The following is a 25,869-nucleotide window of genomic DNA, read 5'->3' on the forward strand; positions in this document are numbered from 1 at the left end:
ACAAAAAACGAGTAGCAAAAGGGGAAAGTCAAAAGAATATGCACAATTCAAAACCAGGAAAACAGTCAACAGGGCAAACGACACCAAGAGTACAATCCAAAAAATAATCAATCCAATAACAACAGCAAACGGGTCATACATAATAGGCAATCACACTTGGTAGTGTAGTCAAACTAACAGTACTTTGCACTGTAGTGTTGATGAGAGTGGTTTAAACTCCGGTGAACTTCTCCTGCCAGGATATTTGGGGATTGTGGACCTGGAGCCAGGGGAATGATGATTCCCAAAGATGATTGGGTTCACAGTGGAGATCATGAACAGCTCTAGGATTTCCACATGAGACAGGCCCACCTGAAGAGTTACTGTCATTGTTTGGTGAGTGATGACCCATTCAGAAATGTCCCTTCCTCCAGCCAAGATATTCAAACACATCTCTGATAAGTTGGCTGAAATATGTAAAAGAAGCCTGCACCTGTGGGTCACTGTCCCAGCTGTCCCAGACTGTTGTCCAGCCAGTTTGTACTGCTTGCACCAGCTGTGTGTTTGCTGGATGCAGTGTGGATATTTGTTCCTGGTAAGCCACCAGGACTTCATTGTGGTGGGCCACAACAGCATGAAAAACAACAGGCAAAGTATTCTGTTGCATACCACCAGACAGAATATTATATGGATCCATATGCGTTATTTAATGGAAACACAAACACAGTAAACAGTCTAAAACAAGAGTGGCAAAAAAAAAAGTAGAGCAAAAGCAGTGGAGCAAATGAAACTGAAAGTGAAATCCAAAAAGCAAGAAATCCAATAATAATAGTCAAGTCATAGACAAAAACCAACAGCAGAAAATTGTAGTGTAGTCAAACTAACAATGCTTCACAATGTAGTGTTGGTGAGAGTGGTTTAAATGTCTGTGATGCTGGAAGTAAACTGGAAGTGGTCAAATCTCCAGTGATGGCAGGTGGATTTGTTACAGAAAGAAGAAACTAAATATAAAATCGAACAATATAAAAACACAAAGTGTGTGACAACAGAACTATATAGTACATCATAGTATGAAAATAATGTAAAAAGTTACACTACCAGTCAAAAGTTTGGACACACCTTCTAATTCAGTGGTCTTTCCTGATGTTTATTTCTTTCTACCTTGTAAAACAATGCTGAAGGCGGCTGAAATACACAATAATGTCCTTTGAACAGTTGATATTGAGATATGTCTGCTACTGGTGCTCTATAAAGCCTTCATAACGGCTCTAATCTGAGGTGCTGTTAATTGGTGATTTCCGAGGCTGGTAACTCTAAATGAACTTCTCCTCTGCAGCAGAGGTAAGTTTTGGTCTTGCTTTTCTGGGATGGTCTTCATGTGAGCCAGTTTCATCATGGTGCTTGATGGGTTTTGCAAATGCACTGGACAATACTGTTCTTGCAAGAACTATTCCAGAACACCTGACCTTCGTGTCTTAAAATAACAACTGACTGTTTTTTGTTGTCGTTACATATGGATTACTGAAGTCCATGTGTGTTATTTCACAGTTTCGAAATCTCCAGTATTGTTCTAGAATGTAGAAAATAAATCCCTAAACAAAAATCATTGAATTGAAATGTGTGTCCAAACTTTTGACTGGTAGTGTATGTAAGCAGTACTTATGTAAATGTTTGCATGTTTAGCTACTGTTTTCAATTCTAATAAAAAAAAATAATAAATCACAAACTTTGGTGCAATATAATGGTTACATTTATCTTCATTTAATGATCACATTTATCTTCAAGCAGTGGGATTTTATTTGTATTCCTTATTCCAGGGGGAATGTGATGTCAGTTCCCTTTAATGCTTCAGAAATAGCTGTGTTGATTTTCGACTCCAACTCTGGGCTGAAATAATTCTTCCAATCTCCAACAATTCCTTAGAAAAACAAAAAAAATCAGGAATTAGACGTTCCAGCACCTAGAAAGTACTCCAGAAGCCCCATTTTGGGATGCGAATAGAGCATTATATACAATAATAAAATAGAGCGGTTGAAAAAGTCTTTCCGCGTTCATCTCTACCTTTTCTGAGAAAAGACTTCTTGCTGTCCATTAAAGCCTCTGGCACCAGTGAATAGTTGGACATTTTGTTTTGCTTCATGGTTTTGAACGTACAGTGTTCAGTCACATGGTTCAGAGCGTCTTTGCTCAGGCTCTTAAGAAGGAAGAGTAACATGCGTTCGAGAACCCCATGCAGATCCTGACAAAGTCAAAGAATAATAGATCACCGTAGCTGTAACAGATTAGCATGCAAGTGATAATAAACCATGCATTACAACTATGTGGTGATGTGATACACACAAAGGTTTCCTATTCCTCTTATATTATGATTCAAGTTATAGGTCACGTTATGTGGATTAATATAGAAACACCTAACAGCTTATGCAACATTATTTCCTGATATTAATTAAGTTATGAACAGACTTGAATATAACTTTCTCTTGAAATTTATAAAAAGAATAAATGCTGCTTGTTGCCCAGAAATTGTTTAAGCAAAACAACAAAAAAACTACACTTTTCCCCCTCATTATGTTACTTATTTGGATTTAACCAGTTCCCACCCACCAGAAGATTTAACACCAGTTCCCTTCGAGACATGCGAAGCAAGTCAACAGCATATCGAACTGCAACGTAACACTTTTGAGGGAAAACTAGTGACATAAGCTAATAAACACCCACAACTTACATTTACAGAAACAGAACAATGTATGTATGTATATATATTTTTTGAGGTTTTGTGGTTAAGCCCTTCTAGTTATTCCTTTTCACCGAACAAGGTGGGAATAGCTTAATCCTGTAGTTTCAGTGGTAGTCTTATACGATACATTCACACATAAGCAGGACTATCAACACTATTTCTCTGGTCTCTCCAGTCACATTGGTCACACTGATCGAGCATGTAAGTAAACATCAGTCAGCTTAACCTTTAATTCAGTAGGATCACCTGGATGGAAACACATTACCTGAATCATCTCCTCATACGTGACGTAAAGAATTCTGTCACCCAAATCCGTGTTTCTCCAGCTCTTCACGTGATCAGTCCACTGTTCCCACAAAGTTGGGAGCATGGAATTGTCCAAAATGTCTTGGTATGCTGAAGCATTCAGAGTTCCTTTCACTGGAACTAAGGGGCCAAGCCCAGCTCCTGAAAAACAACCCCACACCATAATCCCCCCTCCACCAAACATTACACTTGGCACAATGCAGTCAGACAAGTACCGTTCTCCTGGCAACCGCCAAACCCAGACTCGTCCATCAGATTGCCAGATGGAGAAGCACGATTCGTCACTCCAGAGAACGCGTCTCCACTGCTCTAGAGTCCAGTGGTGGCGTGCTTTACACCACTGCATCCGACGCTTTGCATTGTACTTGGTGATGTATGGCTTGGATGCAGCTGCTCGGCCATGGAAACCCATTCCATGAAGCTCTCTGCGCACTGTTCTTGAGCTAATCTGAAGGCCACATGAAGTTTGGAGGTCTGTAGCGATTGACTCTGCAGAAAGTTGGCGACCTCTTCGCACTATGCGCCTCGGCATCCGCTGACCCCGCTCCGTCAGTTTACGTGGCCTACCACTTCGTGGCTGAGTTGCTGTCGTTCCCAAACACTTCCACGTTCTTATAATACAGCTGACAGTTGACTGTGGAATATTTAGGGGCGAGGAAATTTCACGACTGGATTTGTTGCACAGGTGGCATCCTATCACAGTTCCACGCTGGAATTCACTGAGCTCCTGAGAGCGACCCATTCTTTCACAAATGTTTGTAAAAACAGTCTGCATGCCTAGGTGCTTGATTTTATACACCTGTGGCCATGGAAGTGATTGGAACACCTGATTCTGATTATTTGGATGGGTGAGCGAATACTTTTGGCAATATAGTGTATATATATATATATATATCGGCCCATTAGTTCCAGTGAGAGGAACTCTTAATTCTTCAGCATACCAAGATATTTTGGACAATTTCATGCTCCCAACTTAGTGGGAAAACTTTGGGGATGGCCCCTTCCTGTTCCAACATGACTGCACACCAGTGCATAAAGCAAGGTCCAAGGTCATTCAAGACATGGATGAGGAGACTGTGAGCCAGGCCTTCTCATCCAACATCAGTGCCTGTGCTCACAAATGCACTTCTAGAGGAATTGTCAAGAATTCCTATAAACACATTCCTAAACCTTGTGGAAAGCCTTCCCAGAAGAGTTAAAGAAGTTATAACTGAAATGGACGGGCCAACTCCATATTAAATTAATGTGCATGTAAAGGCAGACGTCCTAGTTTTTGGCCTGGCTCACAGTCTCCGCTCTAATTCATCCCAAAGGTGTTCTATCAGGTTGAGGGCTCTGTGAAGTTCCTCCAAACCAGCTTTTGAGCAATGGCCTATTGGTTAAATAAATATTGTAAACACATAAATTATTATATTATATAATAAATTAATATTATTATTATAATAAATAAATAAAGAAAGAAATAAAGAAAGAAAGAAAGAAAGAAAGAAAGAAAGAAAGAAAGAAAGAAAGAAAGAAAGAAAGTGGAAGAGGTACCAGTACTAGAGAACCTACCAGATTTGGGATAAGTAACTGCAATCACATCATCATCCTGCACTTGAAACGACTCAAAATATTTCAGACTCTTGTCGGTGTGTGAAATTTTTGGGAGTAAAAGTCCGTGATAAAGCGAATACAAGTCGTTGTTGTCCATTGTGACCGGCAGTATTGGTCAAACCCGTGGAAGGATCAGTCACTGGTCTTATACACAGTTTGCCTGTTCTGTAGTCCAACCTTCCAGTGAGGCGTTACGAGGTCACGTGACTCCATCACTGCATTAGTAACTTGAAAAGACCTGCTTTTCAGCCCTGTGATCAGATAAACAGATATTCTAATTGATCCTTGTAAGCGTTTGTGCAATAAGTAGGTCACTTTACCTGTGTGAGGAACTTATAATGCTTGGAATAATTGTTCATAATAAATCCCTAAAAGTCATTTCAAAAGTCGGCTGTATTTTATTGCTCAGTGTATTAAAAATTCAAGTCTTTACTTGCTTCTTCTTTTCCTGGTGCAAGATGAAGGAATGCAGCATGTCTCTTTATACTGAAAACACACACACACAACCTCTTTTTCGTACAGAGTGCCCTTGAATTTTTACCCTAGGCAGATGAGGGTTGAAGTGAATTCTTCAATTCACGAGATGAAGGAATGCATGCCTTCTAATGATGTTACCCAATGGAAGCATGTATACTGAGAAAAGCAGAGGTCCTAAAACTGACCCTTGTGGGACCCCGTATTTCACTGGCACTACACTGGACAGTTCTCCATTTAAATCTACAAAGTGGTATGGATCAGACAGGTAGGATCTAAACCATTTTAATGCCTGTCCCTGCATGCCTATGTGATTTTGTAAGCGATCTATGAGAATATTATGATCTATAGTGTCGAATGCAGCACTAAGATCAAGCAGGACTAAAATTGAGATGCAGCCTTGGTCCGAAGCTAAAAGCAAGTCATTAGTGATTTTAACTAGTGCAGTTTCTGTACTATGATGGGGCCTAAAACCTGACTGAAATTCTTCAAGGATATTGTTTTCCTGTAGGAAGGAGCATAATTGAGCTGACACCACCTTTTCTAATATTTTAGATATAAACGGAAGGTTTGAAATCGGTCTGTAATTTGATATTTCATCAGGGTCCAGTTTCGGTTTCTTAAGAAGAGGCTTAATAACTGCTAACTTAAGAGATTTTGGGACATGACCTAGAAATAACGAAGAGTTAATAATATTAAGAAGAGGCTCTCCAGCTGCATGTATCACTTCTTTCAGCGATCTAGTTGGAATTGGATCTAACAAACACGTTGTTGGTTTAGCCGTGGTGATAAGTTTAACTAGCTCTTCCTGCCCTCTACTGGTAAAGCATTGTAGCTTTAAGTGTGGAGCTATAGGGTGGTCTGGATCACCGGATGCCGTCAATGGTTGAACATCCAATATTTTGTTCCTGATACTATCAATTTTTTTAGTGAAGAAATTCATAAAGTCCTCACTACTAAACTGTGCTGAAATACTCTCTCCAGAAATATGATGCTTTGTTAGTTTAGCTACTGTACTAAATAAGAATCTGGGATTGTTCTGGTTTATTTCAATCAGCATGTCTCTTTATACTGAAAACACACACACACAACCTCTTTTTCGTACAGAGTGTACTTGAATTTTTTCCCTAGGCAGATGAGGGTTGAAGTGAATTCTTCAATTTACAAGACGAAGGAATGCAGCATATCTCTTTATTCTGAAAACACACACACACACATACACAACCTCTTTTTCGTACAGAGTGTACTTGAATTTTTTCCCTAGGCAGATGAGGGTTGAAGTGAATTCTTCAATTTACAAGACGAAGGAATGCAGCATGTCTCTTTATACTGAAAACACACACACACACACAACCTCTTTTTCGTACAGAATGTACATGAATTTGTTCCCTTGGCAGATGAGGGTTGAAGTGAATTCTTGTCTAACTGGTAGTATAATAACTGTGGGACAACAGTGAAGCTTTTTCATCCATTTACCTTACTATCTTCTTGTATTTTGTACATTTACTATTTATAATAGGCAATAAGACAGGCACTGACCACACTGAAACAATGAAGTCCAGATATCACAACTATACTGTCTCTTATAAATACAGTAGTCTCTGTGCTGCAGTAGAATAGTGTATGTCTGCTAGAAGTAATGCAGTGCCTCTAAGATGATACACTTATAATTTAAAAAGTGCACATTTGGTATAATGCAATTGTTACATTTATCATCATTTTAAGCAGTGGGATGTTATCTGTGTTCCTCATCCCAGGGGGAATGTGATGTCCGTTCCCTTTAATTCTTCAGAAATAGCTGTGTTGAACTTCGACTCCAACTCTGGGCTGAAATAATTCTTCCAATCTCCAACAATTCCTTAGAAAGAATAAAACAGAAATCAGAAATTAGACCTTCCAGCACCTAGAAACTACTTCAGAAGCCCCATTTTGGGATGTGAACAAAGCATTATATACAAGTCTATAAGTCTTTCTGAGTTTATCTCTACCTTTTCTGAGAAATGCAGACTTCTTGCTGTCCATTACATCCTTTGGCACCAGTGAATAGTTGGACATTTTGTTTTGCTTCATGGTTTTGAACGTACAGTGTTCAGTCACATGGTTCAGAGCGTCTTTGCTCATGCTCTTACCAAGGAAGAGTAACATGCGTCCGAGAACCCCATGTAGATCCTGACAAAGTCAAAGAATAATAGATCACCATAGCTGTAACAGATTAGCATGTAAGTGATAATAAAACATGCTTTTATAGGAAAGTTACAACAATGTAATGTGAAGCTGATAAAAAACAAAATGCAGCCAAGAAATTGTTCAAGCAAAACAACACACTGATGGAGCATGTAAGTAAACATCGGTCAACTTAACCTTTAATTCAATAGGATCACCTGGATGGAAACACATTACCTGAATCATCTCCTCATACGTGACGTAAAGAATTCTGTCACCCAAATCCGTGTTTCTCCAGCTCTTCACGTGATCAGTCCACTTTCCGAATATCACTGAGCAAAGACATTCACACCATTGTGTTCTACAGATAAGATTGTCTCCATGATAGTGCTGTGTTCAGTACAGATCAGATTGTTTCACTCACCATTTCCGGCTAGAAATTGGTCCGCAATTTCCTCAAAGGTTCCTGGGTCATGTAGAAAACTGGCCATTTGGTGGAAATGAAAAGTGGAAACCAGGACATCTTTTGGGTTTCGAGACACATAAATGACCTAGAGTAAAGTAAAGTAAAAACACAAGAGATTAAGGAATATAGAGTCTACACACCTCTGTTAAAATTGCAGTGTTAAAAATAATAAATAAATAATAACATATATAAAAACCAAGCTAAATCTTGGACCACATTTAATGTGAAATGGATGCCAGAAATGGGTCCAAAACTAACAATTACCTGGCTGCACAAGTGTGCAAACCCTTTTATTATGGTCTAGGGAACTGTGCTCATGCTCAAAAGTCATCATCATACACCATAAATCAATGTTGTGATTTGGATTAACCCCAAATAACGATCATTTGTATCTGTATGATTTTCTTCACGTTTCATGAATAGCTTCAAATTTCAAGCGTCTATCTATTTTTGGTACAGGCCTCTGATGGGTAGCTGAAGATGAAGACCTTCCAGCATGATATCAACACAAAGCACAAATCCAACAGTCAACTAAGGAACCGCTTGCAAAGAAGCTTCAAATGAAGATTCCAAGAATCAGTGTCAGTGGAATGACTTGGACTAGGCTGAGCACATGAGATTCACTCACAATTAGATTTTTTTCCAAGAAAGATTGAAATAAAATCTAAGCTGCTGATGAAGAATGGTTACTGTGCGACGTCCCAAACAGATCCTAAGAACTATATATTGAAAATTATTGGGATATTTTTCCTGATAATCCAGATTGCATCAAAAAACAGCTATGCCAGAGCATTCACTCAGTCATTTTTTTTTTTACCTTAGCCTTAGATGAGAAGAAAGAAGAAGGCATCAGATGATAAGGCATATGGGAAGCGAAGGCCCGTGGAGCACTCAGCTTCTTTGCAGCTTCAGCAGCACGTGACTCCTCAAGCCATGGCACTCTGTCCCAGTTTGGGATGGTCAGTACTGGAGTCAAATCCCCTCCATTCAGGAGCAGGGGAAGAATTTCCTGCATCCATGTTGTACCTGAAAAAAGACGGAGTAGTTCTGTTCAAGCACATCTTAGTTGCAACTAGAAGAAATATGAGGGAGAAAAAGGTCAAAATATATACATAATGTATACATATATATATATATATATATATATATATATATATATATATATATATATTATCTGGGGAACACATGGCACCAGGATGCATATATATATATATATATATATCGGCCCATTAGCTCCAGTGAGAGGAACTCTTAATTCTTCAGCATACCAAGATATTTTGGACAATTTCATGCTCCCAACTTAGTGGGAAAACTTTGGGGATGGCCCCTTCCTGTTCCAACATGACTGCACACCAGTGCATAAAGCAAGGTCCAAGGTCATCCAAGACATGGATGAGGAGACTGTGAGCCAGGCCTTCTCATCCAACATCAGTGCCTGTGCTCACAAATGCACTTCTAGAGGAATTGTCAAGAATTCCTATAAACACATTCCTAAACCTTGTGGAAAGCCTTCCCAGAAGAGTTAAAGAAGTTATAACTGAAATGGACGGGCCAACTCCATATTAAATTAATGTGCATGTAAAGGCAGACGTCCTAGTTTTTGGCCTGGCTCACAGTCTCCGCTCTAATTCATCCCAAAGGTGTTCTATCAGGTTGAGGACTCTGTGAAGTTCCTCCAAACCAGCTTTTGAGCAATGGCCTATTGGTTAAATAAATATTGTAAACACATAAATTATTATATTATATAATAAATTAATATTATTATTATAATAAATAAATAAAGAAAGAAATAAAGAAATAAAGAAAGAAAGAAAGTGGAAGAGGTACCAGTACTAGGAGAACCTACCAGATTTGGGATAAGTAACTGCAATCACATCATCATCCTGCACTTGAAACGACTCAAAATATTTCAGACTCTTGTCGGTGTGTGAAATTTTTGGGAGTAAAAGTCCGTGATAAAGCGAATATAAGTCGTTGTTGTCCATTGTGACCGGCAGTATTGGTCAAACCCGTGGAAGGATCAGTCACTGGTCTTATACACAGTTTGCCTGTTCTGTAGTCCAACCTTCCAGTGAGGCGTTACGAGGTCACGTGACTCCATCACTGCATTAGTAACTTGAAAAGACCTGCTTTTCAGCCCTGTGATCAGATAAACAGACATTCTAATTGATCCTTGTAAGCGTTTGTGCAATAAGTAGGTCACTTTACCTGTGTGAGGAACTTATAATGCTTGGAATAATTGTTCATAATAAATCCCTAAAAGTCATTTCAAAAGTCGGCTGTATTTTATTGCTCAGTGTATTAAAAATTCAAGTCTTTACTTGCTTCTTCTTTTCCTGGTGCAAGATGAAGGAATGCAGCATGTCTCTTTATACTGAAAACACACACACACAACCTCTTTTTCGTACAGAGTGTACTTGAATTTTTACCCTAGGCAGATGAGGGTTGAAGTGAATTCTTCAATTCACGAGATGAAGGAATGCATGCCTTCTAATGATGTTACCCAATGGAAGCATGTATACTGAGAAAAGCAGAGGTCCTAAAACTGACCCTTGTGGGACTGGCACTACACTGGACAGTTCTCCATTTAAATCTACAAAGTGGTATGGATCAGACAGGTAGGATCTAAACCATTTTAATTCCTGTCCCTGCATGCCTATGTGATTTTGTAAGCGATCTATGAGAATATTATGATCTATAGTGTCGAATGCAGCACTAAGATCAAGCAGGACTAAAATTGAGATGCAGCCTTGGTCCGAAGCTAAAAGCAAGTCATTAGTGATTTTAACTAGTGCAGTTTCTGTACTATGATGGGGCCTAAAACCTGACTGAAATTCTTCAAGGATATTGTTTTCCTGTAGGAAGGAGCATAATTGAGCTGACACCACCTTTTCTAATATTTTAGATATAAACGGAAGGTTTGAAATCGGTCTGTAATTTGATATTTCATCAGGGTCCAGTTTCGGTTTCTTAAGAAGAGGCTTAATAACTGCTAACTTAAGAGATTTTGGGACATGACCTAGAAATAACGAAGAGTTAATAATATTAAGAAGAGGCTCTCCAGCTGCATGTATCACTTCTTTCAGCGATCTAGTTGGAATTGGATCTAACAAACACGTTGTTGGTTTAGCCGTGGTGATAAGTTTAACTAGCTCTTCCTGCCCTCTACTGGTAAAGCATTGTAGCTTTAAGTGTGGAGCTATAGGGTGGTCTAGATCACCGGATGCCGTCAATGGTTGAACATCCAATATTTTGTTCCTGATACTATCAATTTTTTTAGTGAAGAAATTCATAAAGTCCTCACTACTAAACTGTGCTGAAATACTCTCTCCAGAAATATGATGCTTTTTTAGTTTAGCTACTGTACTAAATAAGAATCTGGGATTGTTCTGGTTTATTTCAATCAGCATGTCTCTTTATACTGAAAACACACACACACAACCTCTTTTTCGTAAAGAGTGTACTTGAATTTTTTCCCTAGGCAGATGAGGGTTGAAGTGAATTCTTCAATTTACAAGACGAAGGAATGCAGCATGTCTCTTTATTCTGAAAACACACACACACACATACACAACCTCTTTTTCGTACAGAGTGTACTTGAATTTTTACCCTAGGCAGATGAGGATTGAAGTGAATTCTTCAATTTACAAGACGAAGGAATGCAGCATGTCTCTTTATACTGAAAACACACACACACACACAACCTCTTTTTCGTACAGAATGTACATGAATTTGTTCCCTTGGCAGATGAGGGTTGAAGTGAATTCTTGTCTAACTGGTAGTATAATAACTGTGGGACAACAGTGAAGCTTTTTCATCCATTTACCTTACTATCTTCTTGTATTTTGTACATTTACTATTTATAATAGGCAATAAGACAGGCACTGACCACACTGAAACAATGAAGTCCAGATATCACAACTATACTGTCTCTTATAAATACAGTAGTCTCTGTGCTGCAGTAGAATAGTGTATGTCTGCTAGAAGTAATGCAGTGCCTCTGAATACTGCCTGTCTTTAACTTGAAATATAATTAGATTTCCCTGAATCACAAATTGCTATGCAAATAATACCTGTTTCTTAAAAAAAATCATTTTCATAATCATTTTGGGGAACAAATGATGCATACGTATTTGCACGTTTGTAATCACACTATCCGGTGTGGATGGGTTCCCGTTTGAGTTTGGTTCCTCTAAAGGGTTCTCCCTAATATCATCCCAGGTAGTTTTCCTCTGGCTTGCTGATTAGGGATGCACTAATTTTAAAAATAGGATATACCTTCCTCAATACTTCATGCTCTCTGTGCTCGACTACATGATGCTCCTTTCAGTGATACAGAGTCAGCTTTTTATGTACAAAATATGAACTGGCATCTGATCGGCTGATGCATTTCTTGACCACAAGAAATTCTTTGCCTTGCAGTACCACCAGAGGAAACACAAAGAACCAATCCAAGATCAGATATTTTAAATTCATTATAAAGACAAATAAAAAATACAACAGATATCACTGACGTCATCTCAAGACATAAGAAAAGCCTCAGTTGCCGTGAACCAGTGTGATGAAAAGTAAGAGGGAGCACATGGAGATGGCGCCCGTTCACACCAACACTCGCTTTCACCGACAGAGCCGTCCAAATGCCCAAAGAACGAACAATTGTGTAGAGTACCATGTGTTTCAGATAATTCTCTCACACATACTGTATCTGTTGAATGATTTTATCACTCACACTTATTCAAATGTAGTTTCCAGCTCCTTCGTTATATTTTGTTACTGTTGTAAAAGCAAAGTGCGATACCATAAGCAGCACAAGGGAGCAGCGGGCTATGAGGTTTGACTCCAACTGCATATACAAAGTGCCCTTAAAAGCCTAGATTTTTCTCCAGAGGAATCTGTTCTGTTCCTCTGTTCTCAGAGAGCCTAGCACTGCCAGGAGCAAGAGAGTGTTGAATAAAGATTCATACACTCCAGAGCACGTGAAGACAAAAGCAAGCATTGAAAAGTTTCTTGATTGTACAAATTCCCGTGTTTCACAATGAAAATGATCTCCACCGCATACTAGATGGTGAATATAAATACCTCCACTGCCCTGAGGGTGAGCGTAAGAGTTGAAAAACACAGCACACTGGCAGTTCCCTAGCTAAGAATATAGATTTATTTACATATTATTTATTTATTATTATTTATTATTTACATTTATTTATATTACAGTTATAGTTGAGTTTTGAGTAGACATATGTTACTCGTGGTGAATGAAAGAGGTTGTGTTCTACTAGGAAATAAAAAGAGAATAAGTTTATTCATTGAACACCTCTCATATCTGAATGGCTATAGATAGATAGGGGTAATAATAATAATAATAATAATAATAATAATAATAATAATACATTTTATTTATATAGCAAATTTCATACAGTTACAATAACAAAAGGAAGAAGACGAAAAAGGCAAGCATAAATCATTAAAATAAGCAAGTCATAATAATTAATTAAATGATATAAGTGTAATTAAACTTAATTAAACAATAGTATAGTATAGTGCAATAATTAAAGTAATATAACAGTTATGTAAGCAGTACTCATGTAAAAATTGAAGTAAATATAAGGGGGGGGAAAATATAAAAAAGCCATTTAAAAGTGGGAATATGTATACATTAAAATGAGTATAAAGTAAAATAAGTAAAAAATTAGAAAATGTATATTTTTGCTTAGCTAATTGTTGAATGTTTAAGAGTAATGGATTGCAGATTATTTTTTTCCCTTCAGTTTACAGCAAAAAGTACAGGAATTTGCCTTGTTGTTCCAATACTTTTGGACACGACAGCAGGTTATCTATTACCTTGAAACGTACTGCTTTACAGGATAAGGATTTATTTGGAAGTTTTGAATTCTCTTGCTTGTATTGTGGTGTTTGGAAGACAAGAAACGTTTTTATAACCACAGACCTTTGGACTAGTGCAAGAAGATACGAGGGAATGATGTTTTTCTACACATCGTAATTTAGCAATAAACCGACTGTGTTCTGTGTTCTGTGTTCGGATACTTTTTTTTGCAGATTTTGAAGAAATTAAAATAAGAAATGATACATTTATAATTTAAAAAGTGCACATTTGGTATAATGCAATTGTTACATTTATCATCATTTTAAGCAGTGGGATGTTATCTGTGTTCCTCATCCCAGGGGGAATGTGATGTCCGTTCCCTTTAATTCTTCAGAAATAGCTGTGTTGAACTTCGACTCCAACTCTGGGCTGAAATAATTCTTCCAATCTCCAACAATTCCTTAGAAAGAATAAAACAGAAATCAGAAATTAGACCTTCCAGCACCTAGAAACTACTTCAGAAGCCCCATTTTGGGATGTGAACAAAGCATTATATACAAGTCTATAAGTCTTTCTGAGTTTATCTCTACCTTTTCTGAGAAATGCAGACTTCTTGCTGTCCATTACATCCTTTGGCACCAGCGAATAGTTGGACATTTTGTTTTGCTTCATGGTTTTGAACGTACAGTGTTCAGTCACATGGTTCAGAGCGTCTTTGCTCATGCTCTTACCAAGGAAGTGTAACATGCGTCCGAGAACCCCATGTAGATCCTGACAAAGTCAAAGAATTATAGATCACCATAGCTGTAACAGATTAGCATGTAAGTGATAATAAAACATGCTTTTATAGGAAAGTTACAACAATATGTAATGTGAAGCTGATAAAAAACAAAATGCAGCCAAGAAATTGTTCAAGCAAAACAACACACTGATGGAGCATGTAAGTAAACATCGGTCAACTTAACCTTTAATTCAATAGGATCACCTGGATGGAAACACATTACCTGAATCATCTCCTCATACGTGACGTAAAGAATTCTGTCACCCAAATCCGTGTTTCTCCAGCTCTTCACGTGATCAGTCCACTTTCCGAATATCACTGAGCAAAGACATTCACACCATTGTGTTCTACAGATAAGATTGTCTCCATGATAGTGCTGTGTTCAGTACAGATCAGATTGTTTCACTCACCATTTCCGGCTAGAAATTGGTCCGCAAATTCCTCAAAGGCTCCTGGGTCATGTAGAAAACTGGCCATTTGGTGGAAATGAAAAGTGGAAACCAGGACATCTTTTGGGTTTCGAGACACATAAATGACCTAGAGTAAAGTAAAGTAAAAACACAAGAGATTAAGGAATATAGAGTCTACACACCTCTGTTAAAATTGCAGTGTTAAAAATAATAAATAAATAATAACATATATAAAAACCAAGCTAAATCTTGGACCACATTTAATGTGAAATGGATGCCAGAAATGGGTCCAAAACTAACAATTACCTGGCTGCACAAGTGTGCAAACCCTTTTATTATGGTCTAGGGAACTGTGCTCATGCTCAAAAGTCATCATCATACACCATAAATCAATGTTGTGATTTGGATTAACCCCAAATAACGATCATTTGTATCTGTATGATTTTCTTCACGTTTCATGAATAGCTTCAAATTTCAAGCGTCTATCTATTTTTGGTACAGGCCTCTGATGGGTAGCTGAAGATGAAGACCTTCCAGCATGATATCAGCACAAAGCACAAATCCAACAGTCAACTAAGGAACCGCTTGCAAAGAAGCTTCAAATGAAGATTCCAAGAATCAGTGTCAGTGGAATGACTTGGACTAGGCTGAGCACATGAGATTCACTCACAATTAGATTTTTTTCCAAGAAAGATTGAAATAAAATCTAAGCTGCTGATGAAGAATGGTTACTGTGCGACGTCCCAAACAGATCCTAAGAACTATATATTGAAAATTATTGGGATATTTTTCCTGATAATCCAGATTGCATCAAAAAACAGCTATGCCAGAGCATTCACTCAGTCATTTTTTTTTTACCTTAGCCTTAGATGAGAAGAAAGAAGAAGGCATCAGATGATAAGGCATATGGGAAGCGAAGGCCCGTGGAGCACTCAGCTTCTTTGCAGCTTCAGCAGCACGTGACTCCTCAAGCCATGGCACTCTGTCCCAGTTTGGGATGGTCAGTACTGGAGTCAAATCCCCTCCATTCAGGAGCAGGGGAAGAATTTCCTGCATCCATGTTGTACCTGAAAAAAGACGGAGTAGTTCTGTTCAAGCACATCTTAGTTGCAACTAGAAGAAATATGAGGGAGAAAAAGGTCAAAATATATACATAATGTATACATATATATATATATATATATATATATATATTATCTGGGGAACACATGGCACCAGGATGCATATATATATATATATATATATATATATATATATCGGCCCATTAGCTCCAGTGAGAGGAACTCTTAATTCTTCAGCATACCAAGATATTTTGGACAATTTCATGCTCCCAACTTAGTGGGAAAACTTTGGGGATGGCCCCTTCCTGTTCCAACATGACTGCACACCAGTGCATAAAGCAAGGTCCAAGGTCATCCAAGACATGGATGAGGAGACTGTGAGCCAGGCCTTCTCATCCAACATCAGTGCCTGTGCTCACAAATGCACTTCTAGAGGAATTGTCAAGAATTCCTATAAACACATTCCTAAACCTTGTGGAAAGCCTTCCCAGAAGAGTTAAAGAAGTTATAACTGAAATGGACGGGCCAACTCCATATTAAATTAATGTGCATGTAAAGGCAGACGTCCTAGTTTTTGGCCTGGCTCACAGTCTCCGCTCTAATTCATCCCAAAGGTGTTCTATCAGGTTGAGGACTCTGTGAAGTTCCTCCAAACCAGCTTTTGAGCAATGGCCTATTGGTTAAATAAATATTGTAAACACATAAATTATTATATTATATAATAAATTAATATTATTATTATAATAAAGAAAGAAAGAAAGAAAGAAAGAAAGAAAGAAAGAAAGAAAGAAAGAAAGAAAGTGGAAGAGGTACCAGTACTAGAGAACCTACCAGATTTGGGATAAGTAACTGCAATCACATCATCATCCTGCACTTGAAACGACTCAAAATATTTCAGACTCTTGTCGGTGTGTGAAATTTTTGGGAGTAAAAGTCCGTGATAAAGCGAATACAAGTCGTTGTTGTCCATTGTGACCGGCAGTATTGGTCAAACCCGTGGAAGGATCAGTCACTGGTCTTATACACAGTTTGCCTGTTCTGTAGTCCAACCTTCCAGTGAGGCGTTACGAGGTCACGTGACTCCATCACTGCATTAGTAACTTGAAAAGACCTGCTTTTCAGCCCTGTGATCAGATAAACAGACATTCTAATTAATCCTTGTAAGCGTTTGTGCAATAAGTAGGTCACTTTACCTGTGTGAGGAACTTATAATGCTTGGAATAATTGTTCATAATAAATCCCTAAAAGTCATTTCAAAAGTCGGCTGTATTTTATTGCTCAGTGTATTAAAAATTCAAGTCTTTACTTGCTTCTTCTTTTCCTGGTGCAAGATGAAGGAATGCAGCATGTCTCTTTATACTGAAAACACACACACACAACCTCTTTTTCGTACAGAGTGTACTTGAATTTTTACCCTAGGCAGATGAGGGTTGAAGTGAATTCTTCAATTCACGAGATGAAGGAATGCATGCCTTCTAATGATGTTACCCAATGGAAGCATGTATACTGAGAAAAGCAGAGGTCCTAAAACTGACCCTTGTGGGACTGGCACTACACTGGACAGTTCTCCATTTAAATCTACAAAGTGGTATGGATCAGACAGGTAGGATCTAAACCATTTTAATGCCTGTCCCTGCATGCCTATGTGATTTTGTAAGCGATCTATGAGAATATTATGATCTATAGTGTCGAATGCAGCACTAAGATCAAGCAGGACTAAAATTGAGATGCAGCCTTGGTCCGAAGCTAAAAGCAAGTCATTAGTGATTTTAACTAGTGCAGTTTCTGTACTATGATGGGGCCTAAAACCTGACTGAAATTCTTCAAGGATATTGTTTTCCTGTAGGAAGGAGCATAATTGAGCTGACACCACCTTTTCTAATATTTTAGATATAAACGGAAGGTTTGAAATCGGTCTGTAATTTGATATTTCATCAGGGTCCAGTTTCGGTTTCTTAAGAAGAGGCTTAATAACTGCTAACTTAAGAGATTTTGGGACATGACCTAGAAATAACGAAGAGTTAATAATATTAAGAAGAGGCTCTCCAGCTGCATGTATCACTTCTTTCAGCGATCTAGTTGGAATTGGATCTAACAAACACATTGTTGGTTTAGCCGTGGTGATAAGTTTAACTAGCTCTTCCTGCCCTCTACTGGTAAAGCATTGTAGCTTTAAGTGTGGAGCTATAGGGTGGTCTGGATCACCGGATGCCGTCAATGGTTGAACATCCAATATTTTGTTCCTGATACTATCAATTTTTTTAGTGATGAAATTCATAAAGTCCTCACTACTAAACTGTGCTGAAATACTCTCTCCAGAAATATGATGCTTTGTTAGTTTAGCTACTGTACTAAATAAGAATCTGGGATTGTTCTGGTTTATTTCAATCAGCATGTCTCTTTATACTGAAAACACACACACACAACCTCTTTTTCGTAAAGAGTGTACTTGAATTTTTTCCCTAGGCAGATGAGGGTTGAAGTGAATTCTTCAATTTACAAGACGAAGGAATGCAGCATATCTCTTTATACTGAAAACACACACACACACATACACAACCTCTTTTTCGTACAGAGTGTACTTGAATTTTTACCCTAGGCAGATGAGGATTGAAGTGAATTCTTCAATTTACAAGACGAAGGAATGCAGCATGTCTCTTTATACTGAAAACACACACACACACACACAACCTCTTTTTCGTACAGAATGTACATGAATTTGTTCCCTTGGCAGATGAGGGTTGAAGTGAATTCTTGTCTAACTGGTAGTATAATAACTGTGGGACAACAGTGAAGCTTTTTCATCCATTTACCTTACTATCTTCTTGTATTTTGTACATTTACTATTTATAATAGGCAATAAGACAGGCACTGACCACACTGAAACAATGAAGTCCAGATATCACAACTATACTGTCTCTTATAAATACAGTAGTCTCTGTGCTGCAGTAGAATAGTGTATGTCTGCTAGAAGTAATGCAGTGCCTCTGAATACTGCCTGTCTTTAACTTGAAATATAATTAGATTTCCCTGAATCACAAATTGCTATGCAAATAATACCTGTTTCTTAAAAAAAATCATTTTCATAATCATTTTGGGGAACAAATGATGCATACGTATTTGCACGTTTGTAATCACACTATCCGGTGTGGATGGGTTCCCGTTTGAGTTTGGTTCCTCTAAAGGGTTCTCCCTAATATCATCCCAGGTAGTTTTCCTCTGGCTTGCTGATTAGGGATGCACTAATTTTAAAAATAGGATATACCTTCCTCAATACTTCATGCTCTCTGTGCTCGACTACATGATGCTCCTTTCAGTGATACAGAGTCAGCTTTTTATGTACAAAATATGAACTGGCATCTGATCGGCTGATGCATTTCTTGACCACAAGAAATTCTTTGCCTTGCAGTACCACCAGAGGAAACACAAAGAACCAATCCAAGATCAGATATTTTAAATTCATTATAAAGACAAATAAAAAATACAACAGATATCACTGACGTCATCTCAAGACATAAGAAAAGCCTCAGTTGCCGTGAACCAGTGTGATGAAAAGTAAGAGGGAGCACATGGAGATGGCGCCCGTTCACACCAACACTCGCTTTCACCGACAGAGCCGTCCAAATGGCCAAAGAACGAACAATTGTGTAGAGTACCATGTGTTTCAGATAATTCTCTCACACATACTGTATCTGTTGAATGATTTTATCACTCACACTTATTCAAATGTAGTTTCCAGCTCCTTCGTTATATTTTGTTACTGTTGTAAAAGCAAAGTGCGATACCATAAGCAGCACAAGGGAGCAGCGGGCTATGAGGTTTGACTCCAACTGCATATACAAAGTGCCCTTAAAAGCCTAGATTTTTCTCCAGAGGAATCTGTTCTGTTCCTCTGTTCTCAGAGAGCCTAGCACTGCCAGGAGCAAGAGAGTGTTGAATAAAGATTCATACACTCCAGAGCACGTGAAGACAAAAGCAAACATTGAAAAGTTTCTTGATTGTACAAATTCCCGTGTTTCACAATGAAAATGATCTCCACCGCATACTAGATGGTGAATATAAATACCTCCACTGCCCTGAGGGTGAGCGTAAGAGTTGAAAAACACAGCACACTGGCAGTTCCCTAGCTAAGAATATAGATTTATTTACATATTATTTATTTATTATTATTTATTATTTACATTTATTTATATTACAGTTATAGTTGAGTTTTGAGTAGACATATGTTACTCGTGGTGAATGAAAGAGGTTGTGTTCTACTAGGAAATAAAAAGAGAATAAGTTTATTCATTGAACACCTCTCATATCTGAATGGCTATAGATAGATAGGGGTAATAATAATAATAATAATAATAATAATAATAATAATAATACATTTTATTTATATAGCAAATTTCATACAGTTACAATAACAAAAGGAAGAAGACGAAAAAGGCAAGCATAAATCATTAAAATAAGCAAGTCATAATAATTAATTAAATGATATAAGTGTAATTAAACTTAATTAAACAATAGTATAGTATAGTGCAATAATTAAAGTAATATAACAGTTATGTAAGCAGTACTCATGTAAAAATTGAAGTAAATATAAGGGGGGGGAAAATATAAAAAAGCCATTTAAAAGTGGGAATATGTATACATTAAAATGAGTATAAAGTAAAATAAGTAAAAAATTAGAAAATGTATATTTTTGCTTAGCTAATTGTTGAATGTTTAAGAGTAATGGATTGCAGATTATTTTTTTCCCTTCAGTTTACAGCAAAAAGTACAGGAATTTGCCTTGTTGTTCCAATACTTTTGGACACGACAGCAGGTTATCTATTACCTTGAAACGTACTGCTTTACAGGATAAGGATTTATTTGGAAGTTTTGAATTCTCTTGCTTGTATTGTGGTGTTTGGAAGACAAGAAACGTTTTTATAACCACAGACCTTTGGACTAGTGCAAGAAGATACGAGGGAATGATGTTTTTCTACACATCGTAATTTAGCAATAAACCGACTGTGTTCTGTGTTCTGTGTTCGGATACTTTTTTTTGCAGATTTTGAAGAAATTAAAATAAGAAATGATACATTTATAATTTAAAAAGTGCACATTTGGTATAATGCAATTGTTACATTTATCATCATTTTAAGCAGTGGGATGTTATCTGTGTTCCTCATCCCAGGGGGAATGTGATGTCCGTTCCCTTTAATTCTTCAGAAATAGCTGTGTTGAACTTCGACTCCAACTCTGGGCTGAAATAATTCTTCCAATCTCCAACAATTCCTTAGAAAGAATAAAACAGAAATCAGAAATTAGACCTTCCAGCACCTAGAAACTACTTCAGAAGCCCCATTTTGGGATGTGAACAAAGCATTATATACAAGTCTATAAGTCTTTCTGAGTTTATCTCTACCTTTTCTGAGAAATGCAGACTTCTTGCTGTCCATTACATCCTTTGGCACCAGCGAATAGTTGGACATTTTGTTTTGCTTCATGGTTTTGAACGTACAGTGTTCAGTCACATGGTTCAGAGCGTCTTTGCTCATGCTCTTACCAAGGAAGTGTAACATGCGTCCGAGAACCCCATGTAGATCCTGACAAAGTCAAAGAATTATAGATCACCATAGCTGTAACAGATTAGCATGTAAGTGATAATAAAACATGCTTTTATAGGAAAGTTACAACAATATGTAATGTGAAGCTGATAAAAAACAAAATGCAGCCAAGAAATTGTTCAAGCAAAACAACACACTGATGGAGCATGTAAGTAAACATCGGTCAACTTAACCTTTAATTCAATAGGATCACCTGGATGGAAACACATTACCTGAATCATCTCCTCATACGTGACGTAAAGAATTCTGTCACCCAAATCCGTGTTTCTCCAGCTCTTCACGTGATCAGTCCACTTTCCGAATATCACTGAGCAAAGACATTCACACCATTGTGTTCTACAGATAAGATTGTCTCCATGATAGTGCTGTGTTCAGTACAGATCAGATTGTTTCACTCACCATTTCCGGCTAGAAATTGGTCCGCAAATTCCTCAAAGGCTCCTGGGTCATGTAGAAAACTGGCCATTTGGTGGAAATGAAAAGTGGAAACCAGGACATCTTTTGGGTTTCGAGACACATAAATGACCTAGAGTAAAGTAAAGTAAAAACACAAGAGATTAAGGAATATAGAGTCTACACACCTCTGTTAAAATTGCAGTGTTAAAAATAATAAATAAATAATAACATATATAAAAACCAAGCTAAATCTTGGACCACATTTAATGTGAAATGGATGCCAGAAATGGGTCCAAAACTAACAATTACCTGGCTGCACAAGTGTGCAAACCCTTTTATTATGGTCTAGGGAACTGTGCTCATGCTCAAAAGTCATCATCATACACCATAAATCAATGTTGTGATTTGGATTAACCCCAAATAACGATCATTTGTATCTGTATGATTTTCTTCACGTTTCATGAATAGCTTCAAATTTCAAGCGTCTATCTATTTTTGGTACAGGCCTCTGATGGGTAGCTGAAGATGAAGACCTTCCAGCATGATATCAGCACAAAGCACAAATCCAACAGTCAACTAAGGAACCGCTTGCAAAGAAGCTTCAAATGAAGATTCCAAGAATCAGTGTCAGTGGAATGACTTGGACTAGGCTGAGCACATGAGATTCACTCACAATTAGATTTTTTTCCAAGAAAGATTGAAATAAAATCTAAGCTGCTGATGAAGAATGGTTACTGTGCGACGTCCCAAACAGATCCTAAGAACTATATATTGAAAATTATTGGGATATTTTTCCTGATAATCCAGATTGCATCAAAAAACAGCTATGCCAGAGCATTCACTCAGTCATTTTTTTTTTACCTTAGCCTTAGATGAGAAGAAAGAAGAAGGCATCAGATGATAAGGCATATGGGAAGCGAAGGCCCGTGGAGCACTCAGCTTCTTTGCAGCTTCAGCAGCACGTGACTCCTCAAGCCATGGCACTCTGTCCCAGTTTGGGATGGTCAGTACTGGAGTCAAATCCCCTCCATTCAGGAGCAGGGGAAGAATTTCCTGCATCCATGTTGTACCTGAAAAAAGACGGAGTAGTTCTGTTCAAGCACATCTTAGTTGCAACTAGAAGAAATATGAGGGAGAAAAAGGTCAAAATATATACATAATGTATACATATATATATATATATATATATATATATATTATCTGGGGAACACATGGCACCAGGATGCATATATATATATATATATATATATATATATATCGGCCCATTAGCTCCAGTGAGAGGAACTCTTAATTCTTCAGCATACCAAGATATTTTGGACAATTTCATGCTCCCAACTTAGTGGGAAAACTTTGGGGATGGCCCCTTCCTGTTCCAACATGACTGCACACCAGTGCATAAAGCAAGGTCCAAGGTCATCCAAGACATGGATGAGGAGACTGTGAGCCAGGCCTTCTCATCCAACATCAGTGCCTGTGCTCACAAATGCACTTCTAGAGGAATTGTCAAGAATTCCTATAAACACATTCCTAAACCTTGTGGAAAGCCTTCCCAGAAGAGTTAAAGAAGTTATAACTGAAATGGACGGGCCAACTCCATATTAAATTAATGTGCATGTAAAGGCAGACGTCCTAGTTTTTGGCCTGGCTCACAGTCTCCGCTCTAATTCATCCCAAAGGTGTTCTATCAGGTTGAGGACTCTGTGAAGTTCCTCCAAACCAGCTTTTGAGCAATGGCCTATTGGTTAAATAAATATTGTAAACACATAAATTATTATATTATATAATAAATTAATATTATTATTATAATAAAGAAAGAAAGAAAGAAAGAAAGAAAGAAAGAAAGAAAGAAAGAAAGAAAGTGGAAGAGGTACCAGTACTAGAGAACCTACCAGATTTGGGATAAGTAACTGCAATCACATCATCATCCTGCACTTGAAACGACTCAAAATATTTCAGACTCTTGTCGGTGTGTGAAATTTTTGGGAGTAAAAGTCCGTGATAAAGCGAATACAAGTCGTTGTTGTCCATTGTGACCGGCAGTATTGGTCAAACCCGTGGAAGGATCAGTCACTGGTCTTATACACAGTTTGCCTGTTCTGTAGTCCAACCTTCCAGTGAGGCGTTACGAGGTCACGTGACTCCATCACTGCATTAGTAACTTGAAAAGACCTGCTTTTCAGCCCTGTGATCAGATAAACAGACATTCTAATTAATCCTTGTAAGCGTTTGTGCAATAAGTAGGTCACTTTACCTGTGTGAGGAACTTATAATGCTTGGAATAATTGTTCATAATAAATCCCTAAAAGTCATTTCAAAAGTCGGCTGTATTTTATTGCTCAGTGTATTAAAAATTCAAGTCTTTACTTGCTTCTTCTTTTCCTGGTGCAAGATGAAGGAATGCAGCATGTCTCTTTATACTGAAAACACACACACACAACCTCTTTTTCGTACAGAGTGTACTTGAATTTTTACCCTAGGCAGATGAGGGTTGAAGTGAATTCTTCAATTCACGAGATGAAGGAATGCATGCCTTCTAATGATGTTACCCAATGGAAGCATGTATACTGAGAAAAGCAGAGGTCCTAAAACTGACCCTTGTGGGACTGGCACTACACTGGACAGTTCTCCATTTAAATCTACAAAGTGGTATGGATCAGACAGGTAGGATCTAAACCATTTTAATGCCTGTCCCTGCATGCCTATGTGATTTTGTAAGCGATCTATGAGAATATTATGATCTATAGTGTCGAATGCAGCACTAAGATCAAGCAGGACTAAAATTGAGATGCAGCCTTGGTCCGAAGCTAAAAGCAAGTCATTAGTGATTTTAACTAGTGCAGTTTCTGTACTATGATGGGGCCTAAAACCTGACTGAAATTCTTCAAGGATATTGTTTTCCTGTAGGAAGGAGCATAATTGAGCTGACACCACCTTTTCTAATATTTTAGATATAAACGGAAGGTTTGAAATCGGTCTGTAATTTGATATTTCATCAGGGTCCAGTTTCGGTTTCTTAAGAAGAGGCTTAATAACTGCTAACTTAAGAGATTTTGGGACATGACCTAGAAATAACGAAGAGTTAATAATATTAAGAAGAGGCTCTCCAGCTGCATGTATCACTTCTTTCAGCGATCTAGTTGGAATTGGATCTAACAAACACATTGTTGGTTTAGCCGTGGTGATAAGTTTAACTAGCTCTTCCTGCCCTCTACTGGTAAAGCATTGTAGCTTTAAGTGTGGAGCTATAGGGTGGTCTGGATCACCGGATGCCGTCAATGGTTGAACATCCAATATTTTGTTCCTGATACTATCAATTTTTTTAGTGATGAAATTCATAAAGTCCTCACTACTAAACTGTGCTGAAATACTCTCTCCAGAAATATGATGCTTTGTTAGTTTAGCTACTGTACTAAATAAGAATCTGGGATTGTTCTGGTTTATTTCAATCAGCATGTCTCTTTATACTGAAAACACACACACACAACCTCTTTTTCGTAAAGAGTGTACTTGAATTTTTTCCCTAGGCAGATGAGGGTTGAAGTGAATTCTTCAATTTACAAGACGAAGGAATGCAGCATATCTCTTTATACTGAAAACACACACACACACATACACAACCTCTTTTTCGTACAGAGTGTACTTGAATTTTTACCCTAGGCAGATGAGGATTGAAGTGAATTCTTCAATTTACAAGACGAAGGAATGCAGCATGTCTCTTTATACTGAAAACACACACACACACACACAACCTCTTTTTCGTACAGAATGTACATGAATTTGTTCCCTTGGCAGATGAGGGTTGAAGTGAATTCTTGTCTAACTGGTAGTATAATAACTGTGGGACAACAGTGAAGCTTTTTCATCCATTTACCTTACTATCTTCTTGTATTTTGTACATTTACTATTTATAATAGGCAATAAGACAGGCACTGACCACACTGAAACAATGAAGTCCAGATATCACAACTATACTGTCTCTTATAAATACAGTAGTCTCTGTGCTGCAGTAGAATAGTGTATGTCTGCTAGAAGTAATGCAGTGCCTCTGAATACTGCCTGTCTTTAACTTGAAATATAAT

The 25,869-nt window shown here is 37.8% G+C and overlaps 3 pseudogenes; all 3 read right to left on the bottom strand.

Moving 5' to 3' along the window:
• Positions 1–6,317: 6,317 nt before the first annotated feature.
• On the bottom strand, positions 6,318–9,788 carry LOC131344230 (sulfotransferase 2B1-like; annotated as a pseudogene).
• A 3,598-nt stretch (positions 9,789–13,386) lies between these two features.
• Positions 13,387–16,845, bottom strand: LOC131344226 (sulfotransferase 2B1-like; annotated as a pseudogene).
• Positions 16,846–20,446: 3,601 nt separating this feature from the next.
• On the bottom strand, positions 20,447–23,900 carry LOC131344227 (sulfotransferase 2B1-like; annotated as a pseudogene).
• Between the last annotated feature and the right edge of the window lie 1,969 nt (positions 23,901–25,869).

This window comes from Hemibagrus wyckioides, linkage group LG23 (genome assembly GCF_019097595.1).
Source record: "Hemibagrus wyckioides isolate EC202008001 linkage group LG23, SWU_Hwy_1.0, whole genome shotgun sequence".
Lineage (NCBI taxonomy): Eukaryota > Metazoa > Chordata > Actinopteri > Siluriformes > Bagridae > Hemibagrus > Hemibagrus wyckioides.